At 33.9% G+C, this 26481-nt stretch overlaps 1 protein-coding gene across 6 annotated transcripts in view; it reads right to left on the bottom strand.

Moving 5' to 3' along the window:
* The window catches only part of LOC101670340 (casein kinase 2 subunit alpha' interacting protein), a 122197-nt gene extending 102633 nt beyond the window's left edge, over nt 1-19564 (bottom strand). For 3 of the 6 annotated variants that reach the window (XM_013048678.2, XM_013048669.2, XM_045088236.1), the window contains exon 1: nt 17908-18117. The gene's annotated coding sequence lies outside the window, so the exon portion shown is untranslated. Of the gene's footprint in view, nt 1-17907; nt 18118-19507 lie in introns of those variants that run through there. The other 3 variants (XM_013048670.2, XM_045088238.1, XM_045088237.1) reach the window with 2 other exon arrangements.
* Between the last annotated feature and the right edge of the window lie 6917 nt (nt 19565-26481).

The following is a 26481-nucleotide window of genomic DNA, read 5'->3' as shown; positions in this document are numbered from 1 at the left end:
AGATTAAGTCATGTAAAAGAAAAGACTAGTAAAATTGAGAGTATAACAGAAATATTAAAAATGAAACATAGAGGGGAAAACATAACATTAAAAAAATAAAAATCAATTTATTGTGGAACAACTTCAACCTAATAAACAAACTTAAAAGATATGAAACACTCCATTCAACCTCAGGATACACATTCTTTTCAACAGCAAACCATTCACAAAGAAAAATCATAATTTAGGCCATAAAACAAGTCTTGATAAATTCAAAAGCATTCAAGCCATAAAAATCTTCCCTGACCATAACTGAATTAAGTCATAAATCAATAAAGAACGATCTCTGGAAATCATCAAATATTTTAAGAATAATAATATAATTCTTATAACCCATGGATCAAAGAAGAAACTTAAAGAAAAATTAGAATATTTTAAACTAAGTAAATTAACCAAATAAATAAATAAATAAATAAGCAGTACTAATGGGAAAATTCATAACACCACATGCTTACATTAGAATTCAAATCAGGGGCACCTTGGTGGCTCAGTTGGTTAAGCAACTGCTTTCAGCTCAGGTCATGATCCTGGCATCCCAGGATCAAGTCCCACAATAGGGATCCCTGCTCGGCGGTGAGTCGGCTTCCCCCTCTGACCTCTCCCCTCTCATGCTCTCTGTCTCTCAAATAAATAAAGTAAAATAAAGTAATAAAAAAAAGAAGTCAAGTCAATGACCTCAGTTTCTATCTTAAGGAAACTAGAAAAAGAAAAGAAAAAAAAAGTCCAAAGTAAGTAGAAGGAATAATAAAGACCAACAGTCTTCATGACATAGGGTAAAAAGTATAAACAAAGTATTAAAAAATAGACTATAGGATATAAATATTAATGTGTCATGACTAAATAAGGATTAATCCTAAAAAGGTAGGTTGTTTTAACATTTGAAAATCAATGTAACTCATCATATTACCAAAATTTTTAAAAAATATACAATCTCAGTAGTAATAGTAAAAACTTCTGACAAAATCTAATATTCATTGTTGATTTTTAAAAAGTACAGATCAAAACTCTTCAAAGTGTAGGGATAGAGGGCACATACCTCAATATCATCAAAGCCATCTATGAAAAACCCACTGCAAATATCATTCTCAATGGAGAAAAACTGAAAGCTTTTCTGCTAAGGTCAGGAACACGGCAGGGATGTCCATTATCACCACTGCTATTCAACATTGTACTAGAGGTCCTAGCCTCAGCAATCAGACAACAAAAGGAAATTAAAGGCATCCAAATCGGCAAAGAAGAAGTCAAATTATCACTCTTCTCAGATGATATGATACTCTATGTGGAAAACCCAAAAGACTCCACTCCAAAACTGCTAGAACTTATACAGGAATTCAGTAAAGTGTCAGGATATAAAATCAATGCACAGAAATCGGTTGCATTTCTCTACACCAACAGCAAGACAGAAGAAAGAGATATTAAGGAGTCAATCCCATTTACAATTGCATCCAAAACCATAAGATACCTAGGAATAAACCTAACCAAAGAGACACAGAATCTATACTCAGAAAACTATAAAGTACTCATGAAAGAAATTGAGGAAGACACAAAAAAATGGAAAAATGTTCCATGCTCCTGGATTGGAAGAATAAATATTGTGAAAATGTCTATGCTACCTAAAGCAATCTACACATTTAATGCAATTCCTATCAAAGTACCATCCATCTTTTTCAAAGAAATGGAACAAATAATTCTAAAATTTATATGGAACCAGAAAAGACCTCGAATAGCCAAAGGGATATTGAAAAAGAAAGCCAACGTTGGTGGCATCACAATTCCGGATTTCAAGCTCTATTACAAAGCTGTCATCATCAAGACAGCATGGTACTGGCACAAAAACAGACAAATAGATCAATGGAACAGAATAGGGAGCCCAGAAATAGACCCTCAAATCTATGGTCAACTAATCTTCGACAAAGCAGGAAAGAATGTCCAATGGAAAAAAGACAGCCTCTTCAATAAATGGTGCTGGGAAAATTGGACAGCCACATGCAGAAAAATGAAATTGGACCATTTCCTTACACCACACACAAAAATAGACTCAAAATGGATGAAGGACCTCAATGTGCGAAAGGAATCCATCAAAATCCTTGAGGAGAACACGGGCAGCAACCTCTTCGACCTCTGCCGCAGCAACATCTTCCTAGGAACAACGCAAAAGGCAAGGGAAGCAAAGGAAAAAAATGAACTATTGGGATTTCATCAAGATCAAAAGCTTTTGCACAGCAAAGGAAACAGTTAACAAAATAAAAAGACAACTGACAGAATGGGAGAAGATATTTGCAAACGACATATCAGATAAAGGACTAGTGTCCAGAATCTATAAAGAACTTAGCAAACTCAACACCCAAAGAATAAATAATCCAATCAAGAAATGGGCAGAGGACATGAACAGACATTTCTGCAAAGAAGACATCCAGATGGCCAACAGACACATGAAAAAGTGCTCCATATCACTCGGCATCAGGGAAATACAAATCAAAACCACAATGAGATATCACCTCACACCAGTCAGAATGGCTAAAATCAACAAGTCAGGAAATGACAGATGCTGGCGAGGATGCGGAGAAAGGGGAACCCTCCTACACTGTTGGTGGGAATGCAAGCTGGTGCAACCTCTCTGGAAAACAGCATGGAGGTTTCTCAAAATGTTGAAAATAGAACTGCCCTATGACCCAGCAATTGCACTATTGGGTATTTACCCTAAAGATACAAATGTAGTGATCCAAAGGGGCACATGCACCCGAATGTTTATAGCAGCAATGTCTACAATAGCCAAACTATGGAAAGAACCTAGATGTCCATCAACAGATGAATGGATCAAGAAGATGTGGCATATATACACAATGGAATACTATGCAGCCATCAAAATAAATGAAATCTTGCCATTTGCGACAACATGGATGGAACTAGAGCGTATCATGCTTAGCGAAATAAGTCAAGCAGAGAAAGACAACTATCATATGATCTCCCTGATATGAGGAAGTGGTGATGCAACATGGGGGCTTAAGTGGGTAAGAGAAGAATCAATGAAACAAGATGGGATAGGGAGGGAGACAAACCATAAGTGACTCTTAATCTCACAAAACAAACTGAGGGTTGCTGGGGGGAGGGGGTTAGGGAGAAGGGGGTGGGATTATGGACATTGGGGAGGGTATGTGCTTTGGTGAGTGCTGTGAAGTGTGTAAACCTGGTGATTCACAGACCTGTACCCCTGGGGATAAATATATATGTTTATAAAAAATAAAAAAAGAAAAAAAGAAAAAATAAATAAATAAATAAATAAGTACAGCTAACATAAATCCTGCACAAAAACTAAATACTTTTCAAGTTCAGTAACAAAACAACATGTCCACTCTTAACACATCTATTCAATATTATACTGGAGTTTTTAGCTACTGTAATCATTCACCTAAGAAAGGCATCTTTATGTAGAGAAAGAAATAAGCCGTCTATTTGTATTTGATATTACTGTCTGGAAGAGAGTCTGATGGAATTTACCAAAAAGCAACTAGTCATGATAAATTACTTACCAAACTACCAGATATGAGATCGATATATAAAAAAATCAACTGTATCTCTAAATACTAGTAATAAACAACAGAAAACAAATTTATAAGTTATTTTACAGTATTATCAAAATTAAATTGATAAATCTGACAAAAGATGTGAAATGTACAATGAGAAAGCAAAATGGTGCTGGGTAAATTATTAAAAGATCTAAAGAAATGGAGACATAAAATTGTTCGTGGATCAGAAGACTCATTACTGTTAAGATATCAATTCTCCCCCAACTGATCTATAGATTCAAAGCAATCACAATCGAAATTCCATCAGGCTTTTAAGTAGAAACTGAAAAATCAATTCTAAAGTTTTTATAGAGATACAAAAGACCTATAATATCCAAAACAATTCTGAAATGCCAAAATAAATTTGGAAAGTGAACACTAACTGATCTCAAGACTTATAAAGCTATAGTATTCAAGATATTGTGGTACTGGCTTCAAGACAGCTACACAGAACAATGAAACAGAAAAGATCTCTACACATATTTAAAAAAAAAAAACTTTTTTCTTCTTCCTTTTTTTAAATTTCTTTTCAGCATAACAGAATTCGTTGTTTGTGGACCATACCCAGTGCTCCATGCAATATGTGCTCTCCATAATACCCAGCACCTGGCTCCCCCAATCTCCCCCCCCCACCCCTTCAAAACCCTCAGATTATTTTTCAAAGTCCATAGTCTCTCATGGTTCATCTCCCCTTCCAATTTCCCTCAACTCCGTTCTCCTTTTTTTTCTTTTTCTGAGAAAAGTGTAAAAACAATTCAGTGGGAAAGGACTATCTTTTCAACAAATGGAACCAAATTTGAACCATTCCTTGTATCAAAAAAAACAAAACAAAGATAAACCTAAAAATGGGTCATAAAGGTTTATTTAGGTTATGGGTCATTTAGGCTTAGGCTCATAAACCTAAAACCATAAAATTTCTAAGAGAAAACCTATTTGTGACTTTGGGTTAGGCCAATATTTTGTGGATAGGCATCAAAAGCACCATTTCTTTAAAAAAAAAAAAAAGTAACTATTAAGAAGATGAAGACATGCCACAGACTGGGAGAAAACATTCGCATAGCACATATCTAATAAAAGACTTTCAGCCACAACATTGAAAAGAACTCTCAAAACTCAATTAGAAAACAAACCACCCAATTAGATTATAAACAAAAGATTTGAATAGGCACTATCAAAGATGATGTATATATGCCAAATAGTGCATGAAAAAAGAAATGCCCACATCATTAGGCATTAAGGAAATGCAATTTAAAACTATAGTGAGATACCGTTACACACCTGTTATAATGCCTAAGATTAATGACTAGTTATACCAAATGTTTTTGAGCATGTGGAGAAATTGGATTTCTCCTGTACTGCTGGTTAGAATATCAAATTTCCACTTTAGAAAAAAGTTCAATAGCTTCTTAAAAAAATAATCCACCCCTTTTCTTGCTAGTATTTACCTAAGAAAAGGAAAGCATACATCTAGACAAAACCTTGTATGAGAATGTTCAGAGCAGCTTTATTTCTTACAGGCAAATACTGAGAACAAGTACCCATCTGCAGGTTAATAGCTAAACAAATTTTAGCATACCCATATAATAAAATACTACTCAGCAATAAAAAAGATAAGCCATTAAAAAAATCAACATGAAAGAATCTTAGAATAGTTATGCTGAGTAAAACTAGCTAAACCAAAAGCAAACAAGCAAAAAGGAATGTGTGGTGTATGAAACCCAAGAAAATGCAAACTAATTCAGAGTGACTGCAAGCAATTAAGTACTTATCTGGGGGTAGGGCAAACAGGCAGACCTGGACATTATAAGGGGCACAGGGAAAGTTTTGGAGATAATGGATATGCTTACTATCTCGACTATGGTAATGTTTCATGGGTATTTAGATAAATCAAAACAAATTGTGTTTCACAGATGTATACTTCAAACTTACTAGGTTGTATACATTAAATATATACAGCTTTCTGTTTATCGTAAAGTGGTTTAAAAAAAGCAATCTAAAAGTTATAAATTGAAATAAAGACAGAACACAAATACAGTAAATAGAAATTGGGGGGAAAAAAAGATACCAAAAATGAGCCCCCGTGCCACAGAACTCATAATATATATTGTAGAAGGGTGAAGATTAAAATAATTGATATTCAGACTTTCATTTTGAATAATAATTATGTCTGGTAAGAGACACTACAAAAAGCACAAAAAGTACAGTACAACATTAGGAAAAGAAAAAGCATACTAAGCATACAGGATGTAAAAGAAAGGTAGGTGGTGATGTTAAGACCTGAGAAAATGGAATTCCCGTTAAAGATATTTTAAAGGGCAAATAAAGATATGTGAGATAGTTACACTGTTCTTGGAGCAAGAGGATACAACCATGACTAATGTATATTTACCCTGTAGCATAGCCTCAAACATGTAAACTGAAAACTGACAAACTGCCCAGATAAATATCTGGAGATTTTAATCCCTCTTTTGAACAAGTAAAGAAGGAAAAATAAGCCAATACACAGAGGATCTGGGTAAAATATATTAATTACTATGCACACTATATTAGATAAATCTGTACCAAACTGAACATAAAAATATGTGTGAAATATTTTAAAAATTGATCATATTCTATGGGAAAAATAAATTTCTGTGTGCTTATCTTTTATGTATAAAAACAAACATTAAACTGTACAATTTGAGTATGTGCAGAGATTTTATGTTAACCATACCTCAAAGTTGTTAATAGTCACCCCCACCCTCAGACCTAGCAGCTTATAACTGCAGGAGTACAAATTAAGAGGTCTATGTGTTTCTAGAAGCGTAATCAGAAACATTTGGGCCCCAAATTCTCAGTAGGGTGTGCACTTCAGACTGCAGATTCTTTGCCCTGGGTAAAGATGTGGCCAACAGGGCAGAGGGGTCTTTTGAAAATGAACACCCTGGGCTGGAGCTCCATTTGTCTGGGTTTAAGAGGGATAGTCCACAGCAAACATTTGTTCAAGTCTCTTCATTTAAAAAGGAAAAACAAAAAAACAAAAAACCTTTCTTCACTCTGTAGGACCACTTCCCCCTATCATACACAACCAAATTTCTTGAATTATGTAGTCTATACTTCCCCACTCTACTTCTACATTTAGAATCATTGGAGGAATGTCACCCATTCTATACCAAATACAGATTTAGAAAATGATAATAATAATAGGAGCTACCTTTTCCTGAGTTTCATACAAAAGTCTTCATTTCAATACAGTATTGAGTAAGAACAATAAACTGGCGACCTGCCTGATTTAAAGTTCCCTATAAGTCTATGGAACTCGGGAAGGCCATGTATCCTCTTAGTCCCACTATTTCTTTATTTACAAAATAGAAGGACTATGTCAAATATCTACAAAATCAACTCCAGATTCAGTGTTCTTTTAAGAAAAAAAAAAAAAAAAAAAAAAAAAGCTCTCATTGCCTACTTGGAGAGTATAAAGTTTTTATAAAGTTAAAAAAAAAAAACCCTCAAAAACATATTTCCTATACTCCCCTGCCATCTCCTTTCCTACAACCTACACGCTCAAATGTAAGATAAACTTCTTTCCCTCAAAATGATCCCTGAAAAAAAATGAGGGGCACCTGATCGGCTCAGTTAGTTAAGCATCCAACTCTTGATTTTGGCTCAGGTCACGATCTCAGGGTCATGAGATTGAGCCCCATGTCAGGCTCCACACTGGGCATCCAGCCTGCTTAAGATCCTCTCTATCCCCCTCCTTCTGTCCTGGCCCCAAAATGAGTAAGCTTAAAATCAGTATTTCCAAATGGTGCTTCCTTAATTTGTCTTGAATAGCATTGTGGGAATTGGGAGAAGACATTAGCCCAAAATAGCCTTCATTAAAGTTAGCTGGTTTATGCATATATTTAAATAGATGATGAGGGGCGCCTGGGTGGCTCAGTGGGTTAGGCCGCTGCCTTCGGCTCAGGTCATGATCTCAGGGTCCTGGGATCGAGGCCCGCATCGGGCTTTCTGCTCAGCGGGGAGCCTGCTTCCTCCTCTCTCTCTGCCTGCCTCTCTGCCTACTTGTGATCTCTGTCTGTCAAATAAATAAATAAAATCTTTAAAAAAAAATAAAAATAAAAAAAATAAATAGATGATTATAGATGGATAGATAGATATAGAGAGACAGATATGACAGGGAGTTAACATGACTAAAATCAAAAAATGGAATTACAGAAAATTAATATATTTAATAGTTATTCCAAGAGTCCGAACACACAATTGAACACACATGTTGATATTGTGGTAAAAAAAGATCACTTTTAAAAGCATTAAGACAAATGATTATATTGTGGAGATTAACAAAAATACTATAAGCCTTAATGTTATGTAAATGAATACTTATATCATGGTATGAAATTTCCAGTAACTGCATCATAAACAGATACAAAGTATAGATGATGGGCTCTAAAAAGCTGGTGACTCCAAAGAATGTCTCCAATGATGAGAAATTAGTGGCATTTCATGAAAAATAAGATTTTTAAAAATTGGCATTTTAAAATGAATTTAGTGTTTGCTAAAATATATGATTTTAAGAGTCTTTATAACTAAATAAATTAGGCTTCTAGTAGGGCAAATGGGAACTACCTTACAATCAGTGTTGCTTTAAATTGGACACTGAAGCTCTAGTATAGTATTAATCTGACATAAAGTAAAAAATTTTACTAAACAGCATAACTGTGATATAATTTTTTAATAAAAAATGTCTGTCTATATAAAGCTACCTCTTGGTAAGATTATCACCAATATATTGACTGGGGTTCTCACTTGGTGATAAAATGAGAGTAAGGGTAAATTTCTTATTTTGTATTTTTTTCCCTGTCCAAAATTTTTATAATAAATATTGTGATAATTTGATATTAGAAAAATAAAAGACAAGAAGTCAACATCTCTGAAGCCACGTCTACTTTGCACTCATTTATTTGAAATCATATTGTTCATTTGTAGCATTTCACTTTTGTGTATTACTTTTAATTTACTCTACTCCATACTTTTTAATATACTATATTTTTTAATATACTATATTTGTGTTGCTTCAAATTGGTTATTAAGGGATAGTAAAAACTCTGAACTGTATATGTTCAGGTCACAAAGACATTCTTAGTGAACCAAGGGAACCCAATGATCAACGTTTGTTTTCTAATATTAGATAACTAACTCAGTTGTAGCTCTTACCTTATTTTTTAATTCATCAAAGTTAAACGTGTTGTTAGTCCTTAAATGAAAATCCAGAGTTTTGTGTTGAGGTTTACAGGAGAAAATATCAAACTGCATCAGCTAGCCTGATGCCCTGATTGACCCAAATATTAAGCTCTGTTTCCTTCCTTGGATCCTGAAAATGTGAGCGGGCATGTCTACTGAGGGAAGGAGGGGTAAGAAAAGGACAGAGACCAGAAGATCTTACGGGAGCAGGATGTGCAGCAGCAGCCTTGAGCTGAGAAGGGACACCTTAACAATGGCTCCCTGGGTATGTCTTCTATTTTGAAATCTATTGCTCTGCATTCTGACTTAATGTCCTATTGTTTTAATTTGTCTCTTTGTTGTAACTCGTCTCTAAGAGACGAAAGATGAAGATGGCTAGTCTGTTAAGATCCTCTTTCAGTATCTGGTGTTTACTAAAATTCTGTAAAGTTTACTCATTGTTTTTTAAGATTTTATTTATGTAATTGACAGAGACACAGAGAGAGAATACAAGGAGGGGGAGCAGCGAGGGAGAGGGAGAAGCAGGTTCCCCTCCGAACACAGAGCACAATGTGGGGCTCAATCCCAGGACCCAGGGATTATGACCTCAGCTAAGGGCAGATGCTTAACTGACTTAGCCACACAGGCATCCCCCAGCTCTTACTAAATCCCAAAATTCATCTATCATAACTCAGTATCTTGTTTTACACAATGTCCAAGAGGCAACGTCTGCAACTCAGGGGCAATTATTTGAAAGTAGAGAGAATAGGGCCTGGCGCTCTTGCAGGAGAAATGATACCTAATTAGGAAACAAATCAGTCATCTGAAAATAACTCAGAGCTGGCACAGATATGAGAACCGGTAGAAAAGGACATGAAAACATTTATTATAACAGTTTTCCATCACTTGAAAATGAAAAATAGATAAATGGAAAATATGAACAAGACCCTCTTTTTTTCCATGTTTTCTCTTTGAATTTAATGCATTTGCTTCCTTAACACTAACAATTTTATAGACACTGCAATAAAATAAAATATTCATTTCCCCAATTTTTTCTTTTACCCAACTCTTTTTGCCCCCCTATCCATCCCAATAAATACAGTCTTAGCAATGACTCTCAAAGAAGGCTTGTCAACTCATCAACTAAGGTATACTTTTCATTGAGTCCTTTTGTGAAACAGACCTTATTTCACAAAATTAAGATTTTTATGAAAACTCAAAACAAGTTTAGAAAATAGGGTATGAATCAAAACTGAACTGTCAACTCAGATAGGGAAAAGTGAGAAAAGAAAAGGAAAAGATAAAACCACCACATTGTGATGAATCTCGCCTTTCAAGAAAGGTCAAGTGTTTAGTGAAAAAACCACCAGAGCATCCTAGGCTGAAGAAAGAGCATACAGGTGATGACAAAGTTATATATTTTGGCATAAAATGAGTAATCCTGCCACGTGGAAGCTGAATTCAGTTACTGAAAGACATTATGAAAGCAAGATCATATCACTAGCTTTATTGAGGAATAGTGAGAAGAAGGTGCTTAGAGATTATGGGTGATCCTGAAGACCAGACCTCAAAATATGGCTTTGTACAATAGACAATTTAGATCTATCAAAATATTTTAGGAAATAGTGTGTCATAATATTAAAGACTAGCAATGAATTAAAGAAGATAGCAGAAAGGGGAGAGAAAAGTCACGAAAATGTATTAGAAAAGAATTGCAATAATCTGGGTATGTGGTAATGGAGTCTGGATTCCAGTGGATACAAGGGAGCAGAGAGAGTGTGTAAAGAAAGAAAGTCAAAAATAAAACTAATAACTGGTGATAGATTGGGTTAGGGGAATGGAAAAAGTATAAGAAGTTGAAAATGTCCTAAAGCATAAAAGGATGTGGTACTAATGACAGAAATGGAAACACTGGGATAGGACTTGCATCACAGGATTGGTGCTTACCTATATTCTTCTTGCAAATTTTTGGTTCTCTAAGTAGATGCACGCTAGTTCTTAAAAGGGCTTTATTGTACTGACTTAGAAGTGGTCCACCCTCAAAAAAAAAAAATTCCTGGCTACTCATTTATAAGAGAGTATCTACACAAAAGAATATAAAAGAGCCTTCAGGAAACCTAAAAATTACATTTTCTAATGCAGAGTTGCATATTCCCCCACTACACTTTAGATATATCTGTCATGCCAAATGTTACCTTTCTGGTCTTACTTAGATGACATTAAAATTCTTATGTTTCTAACAATTGTTTTCACTTAACTTGAAATAACAAATTATGCCTATTTTCTTATAGTTTCTTCTGGTTCTATCTGCAGAGCCTCTGAATTTTAACTGTCCTTTTGAAGTCCAAGTAAAACAGGCAGTACACTGTGTGCACCGATATCATTTTGAAACTGACTGACCCATTATTACATAAAGATGAGCGTTTCAGTTAATAAAACCTTAAAGTAACACAATTTGTTACACCATAATTAAAGATGGACACATCTGTTCCATTTTAATTCAAACCCCTTTGAACATAATTACATAAAGCTGCTAGAACAGAAATTCTCAGTCTTAGAAATTTACTATCAAAAAAAAAATCATTCTGTCTACAGAAACTACATGGTCAAAGGACAATTTGTAAAATGAAGTCAAATAGATGTCTCTCACTTTGTATCAAAGCACGAAATAAAGCTAAGACCCCAGATTAAAGTACTGTCCCCAAATGAAAGCCATAATTAGTTAAGGAAACCCAGGTGAAGGACAATCTTTGTAGTAAGTACTAGCGCTCGATTCCTGTGGAGAGGTACTATATTTTATTCTCTGAAACCATAGAAAAATAAGAAAGAAAGAAACAAATAGGAAAGATAGTTAAAAGGAAAAAAAAGTTGGAGATATTCAACACTTATGCATCACCTTTAAGCTACCTACTAACTTCTATATTTCCAGTCATATTAATCTCATAAACCTTACTTAAAATATAGTGTATTCTATAAAGTCATAGTCTTCATGACCAAAATAGTTCTTCGGTTAATAATAATCATATGTATAAATAGAGGAAGCAGAGGTAAAGGAAACCCTGTAATTTCAGAATGAATTCTGAGAATTTAATAACATGAGTTAAATGGTAAGCCATGCACACAAATATCCCTGAAATGTAGGCTGTGAGTCTGTTTTATTTATGTTTCCATATCCTGAAGATGGTTTAATGAGGAGATGCAATCAGGATTAGCTAAGCAGTGAGAACTTGGAGGGAGCAGGGTGGCAGTAAGATTTATATAAATATTTGCAGAGACTGGGAAGAGCAGATGCTCATATAATCCAGACAATGTGTGTGCACTTCATTTTAAAATAAAACAGTTGAAAGCCAAAATATAATTAATCAGAGGAAACGCTTTAATCAACATCTTCCAAATCCTTCAGCACTGCTAAAAAGATTAAAGAAACATAAAAGAAATTAAAATATGATATTCAGAAGTAAACCAGAATTAATCTATTCCTGACATTCTCCTTTTATTTCAGATGTGGGATGGAGCATGCAATTAATATGCATTTCCAATTGCTGCCAACTAGTGAAATTTCCTAGGTGTTTAAGCTACTAAATAAATCACCTAAGACTTACTGTATAATTTACAATGTAGTAATGATAGCTCTTGAGCACCTGGGTGGCTCAGTTGGTTAAGCAACTGCCTTCGGCTCAGGTCATGATCTTAGAGTCCGGGGACTGAGTCCCACATCGGGCTACCTACTCAGCAGGGAGTCTGTGTCTCCAGCTGACCTCTCTCCTCTCATGCTCTCTCTCATTCTCTCTCTCTCTCAAATAAATAAATAAAATCTTAAAAAAAAAAAGATGGCTCTCTCTTCATTATTAATTTATTAGGAGTAAAACATATGCTTGTCCTTATATCCTGTAGTTCTAAACAGGGATCTTTCCAATAGAATACGAGACAGCAAATATAAATGAGTGTCAGTCAGTTTTATATTCATAGGTCACTACAAAGATAAAAAAGAAGGTGCATATCAAGAAAGGAATTAGTATATCAAATCCACGTAGATATCTAAATTGGACATTTTATTTAACTTTAAACTCAGTTTGGGGGCTCAGTTCTCCCAAACTCAGAAACTCTCTTGCTATTATTTCTGTCCTTTTCTGCCCAAGATTTGATGAGCTGCTCTATATGAACCTATAATTATTACTAAAGCTCAAAGAAGAACATTTTTAAACAGAGGATTTTAAAACAATGTCTCAAGGAAATAAAAAGCACATGCCTCCATGGCAAGTTCAAAATATATAAACACTTAAAACTCAGAGCATTTTCCCTCTCCACAAACAAAATTTTGTTGGTGACAGGAATTATCTCATATATATCACCAAAATATTATAAGCTGTTTTTAACACAAGATGGGCCCGCCCTTACAGATAGTTAACAGTTTACGACTGTTAATTTGAAGAATACCTTTTCAATAGAACTTGAGCCTAGTTCCAATTTCTAGCAGAAACGTTAGTAGTATCTACTAAAATTCTACCAAAAAGTCTCTAGCATTTGGGACTAGAAGCCATGAAATCTTAAAGATTTAATCCTGAAAAACACTGCCAAAATTATTCTTATTGAAATGCCAAGGATCAGAATTTCTTATTATGGGTCCTCCCATAAATAAAACTTAATAATAGAGAAGAATGATTGATTGACCTGGGAGATCCATTGTAAAATCAAAACTGGGAAAATGAAAACAACCATGTAGCAGTATCTTCTGTGTTCCATCGTAGTTAAGGTAACTTTGAAGTTTACACTGCCGTTACTTGCTTCATAGATGCTAGCTGCTTGATGTTCTGTTCTAGCAAAAGAACCAAATATAAAGCAGCTAGGATACAACTGAAAAGAGGACATAAAGATGTTTGTCTCAGTGTCTAGATGGCTTTTGGCATTTGTTTAGTAATTTATGTGCAATGGTCCTTTGATCCCCAAATTACTGACCCTGTGTACTTCATTATAACATGAATTCACTATTATTAAAATAATCTATATTTTATTATCAGAAAATACTGAAAAGTTGGCCACTTTGATTTATACATCAATGTCATTCTTTATCAAATAGGATTGTGTTACTCAAATTAGTGACTTTCACATAATGAATTCAGCTAATGATTTGTAACCAAGCCCAGGGATAATGCTTATTAAGAATATGGCCATTTCTGTCAATAGACTCACTAGAAAGATAAGAAGCAGAGTCTAGTTATAAAAATGTTCCCTTTATTCTGTCTCCTTTTTCTCATTTCTTATCAGCACGCCACAGAATGGCACATAGAGTTTAATTATTGTGGTTGTTGAAGATCATTATCACCACCTACCAAGTTTATCACTTGTCATAGGAAATCAGAAATTAAGTTCTGTTGGGGATTCTGCTGCTTTATAAACTTCTGCATGGGCCATGTCTATAAAAACAGGAGATAGGTTTAGGGATATGTCATCCCGAAGCAGTTTGTACCCTGGGCATTGTCAATAGCAAGCCATGGCATAAATGTAACCATATATGAAAACTTCTCATAAATCTGGAACTGTGCTGTTCAATAAGGCATTCCCTAGCTACATGTGGCTGTTTAAATACAAATATAAATAAATAGTAAATAGAATTTATAATTCTATTTCTCAGTCACATAAGCAAAACTTCAAATGTTCATAGTTCCTTGTGACTAGTGGCTACCAGTAGAAAAGGAAATTTCACATAAATGGCTATACTATATCCATCAACTCTTGGAACTGGGAATAATACACACCAAAATTATCAACTTGCAAAATTAATCAACCTGTATCCAAGAACTAGTGGATGTAGCAGAGTTATTTATATACAGTTTGGTTTTTTTCTAAACCATGACTCTTACTCTTTTTATTTTCTAACACTGGGGGAAGATACATTCAAATGACTCTATTTCCCTTTAAATAAAAAAATTATTTTTATTAAAAAAAATTTTGAGTATAATATATGCTTCCCAATGCTAAAGTATTTCTTACTAAGTCATGCAGAACCCTCAAATCATATATCTATACAACGCTGTAGCAAAGATTTATTTCAAAGATTTTTTGCTGTGGTATATTAGTTGTTAATGCTCAAAAAAAGACATACATATATTTTTATCCCCAGGGGTACAGGTCTGTGAAACACCAGGTTTACACACTTCACAGCACTCACCAAAGCACATACCCTCCCCAATGTCCATAATCCCACCCCCCTTCTCTCAAACTCCCTCCCCCCAGCAACCCTCAGTTTGTTTTGTGAGTCACTTATGGTATGTTTATAAAAAATAAAAAATTTAAAAAAAAGACATACATATAAATATACACACACCCCACATGTTTTCAAATAAAAACTATCAAACAATACTAACACCAAAAGTTACTTGGCTAGCAATATAAGCAGGCAATCTGAGATTGATCTAAGTTTGGTGACTCAGATTTAATAATACCTATTTAATGACATATTATTTTACATCTTCTACTTATTAAGAGGCAGAATACAATGAATAAAAATATGCAGTATAGGACAAATTATAGAACATCCATTGTTTTCAAACATTCCAAATATATACATTCAAAAATGGTACCTGCTTCAAGGAATTATTTTCAGAAAAATGAATTGCCTTCAGATTTTCTGAAATATTCTTGTAAGTAACATTAATAGTATCATATCTTAATGCTTCAGGAACTTACTTTGTTTTTGGAACTAATTCAAGATCTTCTTAAGCCAAATCTGGATCATAATTTATGGTTATAATCAAGATGAAATTAAAAATAAGGTATTTCTTATGATGATGACAATAATACTTATGTTAATGATAATAAGTTAGCATTTATTGACTGTCCATGAAATATCAAGAGGTGTTGAGTATTTGAGATAATTATTGTAGTCTTCATAATTTTCCCATCATAAAAGTATCGTAACTTGCCAAATGTCACATGACAGTCACACTGCAGAACAAGGACTCAGACTTAGACATTTCTAGATGCAAATCTAGGATGCTAAGGTTAATTCTTAAAGAGAAATTTTAAAAAATGTTTTCTTACTTAATAATGCTTTTTACTTCCACAATTTCTGTTCTATGATTTACATTATATCCTATTCTGATCAATATATACTGTACATTTTAAGATGTGATTTTTTTAAAGGAAAATATGGTATGAACTGAATTATCCCTCTAAATACATCTTGATTATTTTTAATGTAGAAAATCAATAAAACCCTTCAATGAAAATTAAGAGTCTTCAAGTAATTGTTCATTATAATTAGATATTGGGTCATTTGGTATGGTTTTCATAAGTTAACATGGTTACTTTCATTTTATTTGAAACATAAACATGTGTCCATATAAATCTGCAATGTGAAAAAAATAGGAAAAATCATTTGTGTAAGTTTTAGTATGTTTACAAAAGACTAACAAAATTTGATATGAAATAGTAAATTTGTTGATCTAGCATACAAACTCTGATTCCAGAGTTTTAGTTTCTGAAGTTGGTACACAGTTTTAAAATATAACTTAGAAGGATTATCTCATATAGAGTTCAATACGCCAAAGGCTCACATAAATATCATGTACCACTGAACACTATCAATTAAGTATATAAACCTAAGATAAAGCTGTTCAGGTGGCATACTAGACAAAGTGGAATTATTACAGACAGTTTGTATCAATTAAGAAAGTTCAAGCAGTTATTTAAATACTTGAGGCTATCCATTAGCCTTCAAAGCTCAAAGAAATCACCAAAATGTAATTATATCCAGCCTGGTGATTGGCACTTAAGTTTGTAAGAGGTTATGAAAGCCCCACAGGTCATGATTGAACAAATAACTCCTGATCACAGCACCAGCGATATCTTAGAAGAACAAGATTATAGAGAAGAGATCTTGGTATTTAAGTATGTGCAGTTTTTGAAAAGATCTGAAATAGCAACTGTTGTTTTAGAAACAATGCCAATGAATCAGCATAAAATATATCTTTGTGAACAATTCAGGTTCTAACAATATGTACACAAACCATGTACTAGTTTTTTTTTTTTTTAAATAGGGAAAGCTATAAATCTTAAATTCAATCTCAGAAGGAGCATTAACCAGTAGTATATCGCCTCTTACTTAAAGGTTCCCTTTCTACAGATAGCTTAACCCATTTAATCATGCTCCTAAATACTACCCCATGGCAGGCAATTAAAACTCTCTAAGTATTCAGAATATACATCTGTGTACCCATTTCTTTTGAAACAAGAAAAGAAAATTGCTTAGCTATAATTCTTACTCTCAGTGAATCGTAATTACAATGACTCTAAACCTTCTGAACTCAAGTGCTCCTCTTGGGCATCTGAGATGTGTGTGTGCGTGTGTGTGTGTATGTGTGCGCGTGTGTGTGTATCCCAACCAGCAAGTTTCGAGTCATTCGTTGTCCTCACAAATAGGCAAACACACCTCCAATTTTTCAAGTCCAAAGTATGTCTAAAACTATCAGCTTTACATTTTAAGACAGGCAGAAAATAGTTAATGGAGCCAGTTATAATGATGACCCAGAAGATCAAGAAGAAAAGTTAAAAAAAAAATTTACTTCAACAGGTCCACTTAAGGACACAACCTTAAGTTTTCACCCCTGTAGCTGGGAGCTGTTCTAGTTAATAATCATTTTACCCAAGAATTATATGGTTTATCAATGTTCTAAGATTTATAAGAGGACTGAATCTATGCTGAAAATAGTTTAACTATGGGTGATTCAGAATTCCCTTCAGGATATTTTTCCCTGCGCTGAGCATCATCATTAAAACATGTATCATTATCAATGCATAATCTTATAGGTGCAGAATGCATATGAAATGGAGTTTTCCTGTATATACTTTCAAATATGTGTGGCAATAAATCTGCTTTTAGTTTACTTAATGGACATTTCTCCCTTAATTATAAAATAAAGATGGGAACAAAAGTTTATTCATTGGCATTTTTTACATGTTAGGTTTTCAGGTCAACAGGACTTCAGTATACACAGAACAACAGTATACACATGGATGTGTATGTGTGCACACACACGCACAGAAAGACTTTAACACACCCTTACATATGGTATAAACAGCCACATAACAAAGAACTCACCAAAACACTCTAGCTGCTGAAACTTCTCATCACTATTGCTGCAGTAACTCTTGGGTCTTCATTAATTTTCACTGGTGAGAAAATAAATGTCCAGGATCTCCATTACCCCATTGCTTGAATTCTTGGTGAGTTCATGAGAACTTTGATGGTTTACCCTCACTGCTGGAAGATGAGGGTGGGGAGTGTGACTAGGAGGCTGTGTTTCCACTCCCACCTTTAAGCCCACTTCACAATGGAAGATGGGTTCCAGAATCTTGGGTTGAAAACTAGAATAAGTTTTCCATAGAAATAAAAATCTGAATAACTGAGACTTCTCAGATAATGAGTATTACAACTCATCTACTTTACAGAATTTTGTAGACTGGTCAGGATAAATTACCTCATATAACATCAATGTTATTAGAAAAATATATTCAGAGTTTTAAAATCTTTAAAAAACATTTTTTAAAATATATACTGCTCATATTCTGGATAATGTCCATAATTAAAAATACAAAGAAATCAGTTACTATTTTATAAAATCATAGAATTTTACATAATTTTTAGTGGACATTTTTTTCAAATATTTGCACTGACAAATGATTAAATTGTAAATAATAAAGCCTGGGGAGAAACAAGCTTTTCTCAAGATAGAGAGGATAAGATAATGAAGTAATATATTTATGTGCATGATTTTTATTCTAACTCAACTGGCTATTTTGGTTTTTTTTTATTATTATTCTACAGATGTGATAACACTGCACAATTCTTTCCCTTTTTATCAAAATTATCACTTTTTTTTGCTTTTTTTTGCTAATCAGCATGTAACAAAACAAAACAAACCCTTCTATTGACCCCAGTCTCCACATTAACTACTACTCCATACTTTTTTATGCCGAAATCTTCGAAAGTTGCCTTTACTTATATTTTCAATTCATTTCCTCTCATTCTCTTAAACCCACTCCAAATCAAGCCTTAAATCCACTGTTCTACCAAAACTATTCCTGTCAAAATTATTACTGACATCCTTGTTGTTCAATCCAACAGTCATTCTCTGCCCTTGACACAATAGAGCATTTGACACAGTTGACCATAGGCTCTTTCTCAAATCATTTTCCAGGATACTTCCCACTCTGTTTTCCATCTTTCTTACCACTTCACCTATTCTTGCTTCCTCTTCTCTACTTCCTTAGTGATCCCATGTAGTTCCAGGACTTTATGTTAGTACTTTAAGGACATTGTTCCATCACTTTATGAAGTTTGTGGTTTTTCAAATTATTATTACCCTGTAGGTAATGAGTCATTTTTCTATTGCTGTTTTCAAGAAAATCTCTTTACCTTTGGTTTTCAGATGTTTGACAATGATGATCTTAGTTTGATTTATATTTTCCTTCATCTGGTTAGCTTTTTGAATCTGTAGTATTGTATATTTCATCAAACTGGAGAAACTTTCAGCCATATTTTCTTCAAATACATTTTCGGGCCCATTCTCTTTCCTCTCTTCTGGGCTCCAATTACAACTATGTTAGACTTTTTGCTATTGCCCACAGATGCTTAAATATCTGTTAAAATTTCTGATCTTTATTATTTTGCTTTTTCAGAATGAATAATTTCTACTAACCTTTCTTCAGGTTCATGGACTCTTTCCTTTGTCATCTCCATTCTGCTGCTAAGCTCATCCAGGGAATTCTTTAATTCAGAAACACTGTTTTTCTGTTCTAGAATTTTCACTGGATTCTCTCTTCATGTTTTTTGTCTTTCTACTAAAATTTCCTGTATTTTCATTCATTATAAGCATCTTTACCTCACGGAGCACAGTTAAAACAGCTACTTTAAAATACCTGCTTGAGTAAACCTGGTGATTCACAGACCTGTACCCCTGGGGATAAAAATATATGTTTATAAAAAATAAAAAATTAAAAAATAAATAATAAATAAATAAATAAAAAATACCTGCTTGATAATTCCAGCTTCTTTATTATCTGAGTTGATATTTCTCTTTAAAATAATCACATTTTCTGATTCTTCATATGTTAAATAATTTTAGATCAGATTTAGGGTACTGTAAACATTATTTTGGAGAAACTCTATATTGTATTCCTCCAAAAAGTAGAAAAAATTTTCAATAGAGTTAATTAAATCGAATTCAAACTATAAACTATCTCACCAAAAGTAGCTCAAATGTCCTTTCATTTCTTTTGTCTTTAGCTGAAATTTTTTTCAATCATGTATGTTTCAAGGATCAGCCAGAGATTTCATAGAGTTTGTACACAGGGAGTAGAACTCCCCTTTTCTGGCTCTGTATCCTCATTCACTCTTTATTCTCCATGGTTGCCCCAAACTCTGTCTTCTGATTCTTCAGGACAGAAAAACAAGCTTTCCTATTGCAGTTTAAAACAGGCCTTTCAGAAACCACTGAGACAGTACTCAAGCTAAAAGCTATAAAAATGAGGAAATTCACCTAGTACTGTTACTTCTTACAAGTTTCAATTTTCCTTCATAACCTGCCTGGTTTGTTAACTCCTCAGAGCCTTTGTAGTAGTTGTTTTTGGTATTTTATTTAGAATTTATAGTTGTTATTTGCAAAACGATCTGTTAGAAGTATTACTCAAACATATTATTGGCGAACTAGCCTTCAATTCAGCCTCAGAGAGGCTGATAAATATTATCTCTATGCTGAAAACTGAATTAATTACTTCTCTACTCAAGGTCTTCCAGACTCATGTAGCTAACTGTATGCTCAAATTCCAAATGGCCAACAAACATTTCAAATTTAATATATCATACATCAAAGATTGATAACCTGATCTCTCCTCCAATCCCATCTGAGTAGGTTGCAACTTCATCCTTCCAGTACCTCAAGACAGACATTGTTTCTAGCCAACTTTGTAGTTCTCTTGACTCCTTCCTTTCTCTCATATCCTTCTTCTGGTCTGTTAGGAAATCCTATTTGTTCCATCTAAAAAATACATTCAGAATCTAATCACTTGTGTTCAGCTATCTTCCCTTGCCTGGATTATAGCAATAGCTTCTTAACCGCTTTTGTTGTTATTATCTTTAACCCCTCATCTATATTTACCGTAGTTGGCAGAATGAACCTTTGAAAAGGCTAAGGACTGCATTACTCCTCAACATTTTTACAGCATCTTGTTTAACTCAAAGTAAAAGACAAATTCTACAAAATGAGTTGTAAGCCCCAGCTTACTATCTTGCTTCCTCCTCTGTTTTATTCCCTTCTACAGTTCAGAGGAGCTCTGGCAGGAGTACAGGGACTTCTGAACTAGATAACAAGTATTCTTCTTAAATACTTACTTCTTATATAGGAAGTGAAGATTTTAAGTTTAAAAGCCAAGGATCTGCTGCCTTTTTTTCTTCCAATCCTACAATGATAACAATCCTACAATGATAACATCCTACAATTTCTGGATGCCTATGCTGGAAAGAAGGGTCCCAAGACCCAAGAGAAGAAAATCCAAGAAGTGCAGGGGAATGAAGTCATGCAGAGAAGGAAATAAGTGATGGTAAGGAGGATATTTCGGTCAACACCTCAAAATATTCACAAATAATACCACCTGAAGAACTTAACTATACCTGATTTAACCTTCTGTTTAAAAAAAAAAAAACATAGCAAAAAGAATAAAGGAATATGAGAAAATGCAAGTAATCTTTTTTCACAAGGTAGATTTCCACTGTAATGCTGAGCTACCCAGGATTTTCATGAAACCAAAGATCATATACCAGTTTGAGGCTTGATGAATTAAGAAAAAAAATCAAATTGGGTAAGAGTGTGAATGTTTTGCTGTCTGAGCCTACGTATAGTTTAGAGATTCAGGAACACATAAATGGAGAAAGAAAAAGAATTATCCTCCTTTGACATAAAGTAATGAGAAACAACCTGACATAACATATTAGCATCAAATAAAGCCAAAATCGAAATGAAGAAATTCTTAGCCTTAATGGAGGTCATATGTAAACATACAGAGAATTCCACACTAGCTTTAAAAGGAAACTTGGGAAATTAACTTCCACACATGATTAACTTTGAGGTTTTTAGAGGAAAGTAACAGCCTATATCCCAAGTAATATTACTTAAAATTTAGTTTCTTTTATAATTAATGAAGCAATTGAAAGTGATTACCTTCTTATTGCAAGGGAGTAAAAATTTTTGTGGGAGTAGAAAATTTTTTAAAGTTAACTCCTCAGGATACTTGCATAGTCTCTTCCCCTTGCCAGGCACAATCCTCCCAGCCTGGTCTCTGTCTGGGCTGAAACAGCACTTCCTCAGAGACCTTGCTAGACGTCCTGCTTAAGAAGGTCAATGCCATCGCATTTCTATTATTCACTAACTCTAAAGACTGTTTATTTAATTTTGTAATTATATGCTCACTTTTACATTTACTCCTTAGCATAATGCCTTAGTACAGGGCACATAATCAATTAAATATTTGCTAAATGAATAAAAGAAAAAAGCAATAAAATTTGCAGCTAACTACTCTGAGGAGTTTTTAAGTGATTCATAGTTTTCTGAATGACAAATATACTCTATGTCATTAAGTACTTATTAAATGTAATGATCTTTACTGTTTCTATCTTAGTCTAATACTCCACTGCCTCTAAAACTGCTATACAGGGCTATTCTGGGAAATGCTTAAAAATGTGCTCTCTACACAAAAAATAATGTGCATATATATACACACATAACTTTATTTTAAGTCTTGACTTTAAGTTTTACTGACATAAAAAATATATAGGATACAATTTATACATAATAATAAAACATATAATATTCCTCATTGAAAATTCCAACAAGCCAATTGATTATCACAGACGGATTTTGTTGATTTTTGCCAAACTCCTGTATCCATAGCCAATCTATATTTGAGACTGACAAATGAGTATAATTCCAACGGGTGTAAGGTTTGACATTTTTGTTAATGTTTTTGAGTACAACAAAAATGACAAAATAGAGACATTCATCAGAACTTCACACATTTGTCAATGGTGTTAGCAACTTTTCTGCTGACTCAGTTAATAGTTTACAAATACTAGAAGAATATTTTCTCAGATTCTTGTGGTCTTCACACTAACACCTATTCACAGAACACACTTTTAAATTGAATCTGCATTATGCATATGTTCTTCATCACTTTCTTATGTGTAGACCAGCAATAGAAAATTTTCTCTGTAAGGGTCAGATATTAAATATGTTAGAATATATGAGTCTTATACTCTGTGATAATTATTCCTATTTGCTATTTTAACACAAAAGCAGCCACAGACAGTATGTAAACAAAAGGGGATGCTTGTATTCCAATAAAACTTAGACTATGCACACTAGTCTATGTACAAATAGTCGAACTATGTACAAAAACAAGCAATGGGCTGAATATGGCCCAAGGATATAGTTTGCAATCCTTTGCCTAGAGAATTAACAGAACTTAAACTGGGCCTAAATTTAAGCACTTGCCATTTTAATGGCTCACATACTCCCTCACTGCTGATTTCAAGTTACCAATGTGATATCACTGCATGCTGAGTTGAAAAGAGATGGAAATAGAACACAATTATATAGTATTTCCACCATAGGGTTACCTATAATATATATAGATAACCTAAAGAGTATGGGTAACAGTGAAAGATAGTAAAATAATTAGAAAGTGAGAAGTTATATTTATTAACTTTGCTTTTAATATATTTCGCTTAACTGAAGTTTATGTTATTTAATTTTTTTGAATGGCTGAGTTTAAAAACTGACCCATAAAATTCCCCCAAATTTAACAATCTACTTTCCTGAGCTGATAGGAATAGGCTTCTGCACGCTACAGCTCTATCTCCTTCCTTGAAATTCTCTCTACACTTTGCATCTCCTACTTCAATATGGTTCTCTTCTTTCTTCTCCGACTCTATTTTCAGATAGCTCCTTCTCCTACTCTCATTTCCATTTTATGGTGTTCAGTGTGACTCTGTCCTTCCATCTCTTCATAATCCTATATCATGCTCTGTTAACCATAACTTCAACCACTCCTTCATTATTGATTATGCTCAGAAATATATATCTTGCTCTGTATTGTCATTCACATTTCTAAATGCACTGCATTTTTATTTATATATAAATATATATTATATATTAAATATATTTCAAAATATATTAAATTTATTTATTTTATTTATATTTTATATATTTTAATATATATATTTATTTATTTATTTATTTATTTCCTTGTGGATGCTTTGATGGCCTATAGTCATTTCAAATTTAATGAGCCTAAAATCAGTCATCAAATTTTCTGGTCTCCTCTCCCTCATGCCTTAGTTGTTGAAGGTATTTTTGTCAGTGAGACCAGCCTGAAATTTCTAAATTTTTTATTTTTTTATAAACATATATTTTTATCCCCTGGGGTACAGGTCTGTGAATCACCAGGCTTACACACTTCACAGCACTCACCAAATCACATACCCTCCCCAATGTCCATAATCCCACCCCCTTCTCCCAAACCCCCTCCCCCCGGCAACCTCAGTTTGTTTTGTGAGATCAAGAGTCACTTATGGTTTGTCTCCCTCCCAATCCCATCTTGTTTCATTTATTCTTCTTCTACCCACTTAAGCCTCCATGTTGCATCACCCACTTCCTCATATCAGGGAGATCATATGATAGTTGTCTTTCTCTGCTTGACTTATTTCGCTAAGCATGATACGCTCTAGTTCCATCCATGTTGTTGCAAATGGCAAGATTTCATTTCTTTTGATGGCTGCATAGTATTCCATTGTGTATATATACCACATCTTCTTGATCCATTCATCTGTTGATGGACATCTAGGTTCTTTCCATAGTTTGGCTATTGTGGACATTGCTGCTATAAACATTCGGGTGCATGTGTCCCTTTGGACCACTACATTTGTATCTTTAGGGTAAATACCCAATAGTGCAATTGCTGGGTCATAGGGCAGTTCTATTTTCAACATTTTGAGGAACCTCCATGCTGTTTTCCAGAGTGGCTGCACCAGCTTGCATTCCCACCAACAGTGTAGGAGGGTTCCCCTTTCTCCGCATCCTCGCCAGCATCTGTCATTTCCTGACTTGTTGATTTTAGCCATTCTGACTGGTGTGAGGTGATATATCACCTTCTCCTTGGGTTAGATTCCTTCTTTAAAAAAAAAAAAAAAAAAAAAAGACTTTACTGATTTATTTATTTAACAGAGAATGAGGAAGGGGGAGGGATAAAGGGACAAGTAGACTCCCTACAGAGCAAGGACCCTGGGATCATGACCCAAGCCAAAGTCAGATACTTAACCTACTGATCCACCCAGACACCCAGGCCTATATTCCTTCTTATCGGTATTTCCTGCTAGATATAGTCTATCACATCCGTCTCTATTCACATTTCCACCATACAGCTCACACAAGAATTAAAGTCTCTTGGTTGATCTCCGGATCTTCAACCTTATCACCCATTTAAGGTTTCTTTTTGTGCAATGAGGCCCATTTATTCTAAATCCTGAGTTTATCATACTTAAACCCCTGATTAAGGCCTAAAATGTATTTGATTGAATACATCAATGATTTAAGTCTAAATTTCATGCCTCTCAATTTCAAGAGTTTCATTATTTTCAACCAAGTTTATCTTTACTAAGCAATGCCGTTATTCAGTATTTCCCCAAGTAGATAAAATTCCTAGATATTGTAATTTACATTTCATTTTCATACGGGTAGGCAATAAATAACTTCTTGATTTGTTATCTGTTAATGCATTTTTAAATGAGTGGAGCTGCATCAGGAAACTCAAAAGATATGCTCCTATTGAAACAATAAATATACAATATATTGAGGAAGATACAGTTATCCTAAAGATATTTCATAAAGAAAAACTTACCATTCATCTACATTCAATAGACTGAATAAAAAAGCCAAGTCTTATGAATTGTGCTGTGCTAAGAACACTAGGATAAATAAGACACTGTTTTGATTTCAGAAAGCTACAGTCTACTCAAGTAACAGTATGAGCAACATATTTTTAAAAGAACATTGCCTCAGAAAGTCTGCATAGTCTTGGTGAAAAAGGAATTAAAAGCTAAAAAATCCATGTATCATTTCAAGGGCTAAATATTGGGCTTATTGAAGAATATCCCTTCATTAGATAAAATAGAGAAACTATTTAACAAGGTATTTTTAAAATTAACTTTTAAAATATACATTGAATTCCAGGCAATATTGAGTATCATGTAGATATTTTAAAATATTTTATCTCATTTCAAATTTTAATAGAGATTTTTACGGCCTAAACGTTTAATTAATCCATATTTTTATGAGAATTTTTATTTTTTTAAAAATATTTCATTTATTTATTTGAAAAAGAGAGTGAGAGAGAGAGAGCATGAGCAGGGAAGAGGCAGGAGGAGAGCCAAAACAGATTCCCCACTGAGCAGGGAGCCCGATGTGGGGCTGGATCCCAGGATCCTGAGATCATGACCTAAGCTGAAGGCAGACACTTAACCAGCTGAGGCATCCAGGGCCCAGGTAATTTTTACGTTTCTGTAAATTTTTGGATGCTTTGAAAAGCACAAGCAATTTTGGATTATAATGTGTTCTACCTAGAA

The sequence above is a fragment of the Mustela putorius genome, unplaced genomic scaffold (genome assembly GCF_011764305.1).
Source record: "Mustela putorius furo isolate JIRA1106 unplaced genomic scaffold, ASM1176430v1.1 tig00003834_pilon_pilon_pilon, whole genome shotgun sequence".
Classification (NCBI taxonomy): Eukaryota; Metazoa; Chordata; class Mammalia; order Carnivora; family Mustelidae; genus Mustela; species Mustela putorius.
This window is presented reverse-complemented; position numbering and strand designations above follow the sequence as displayed.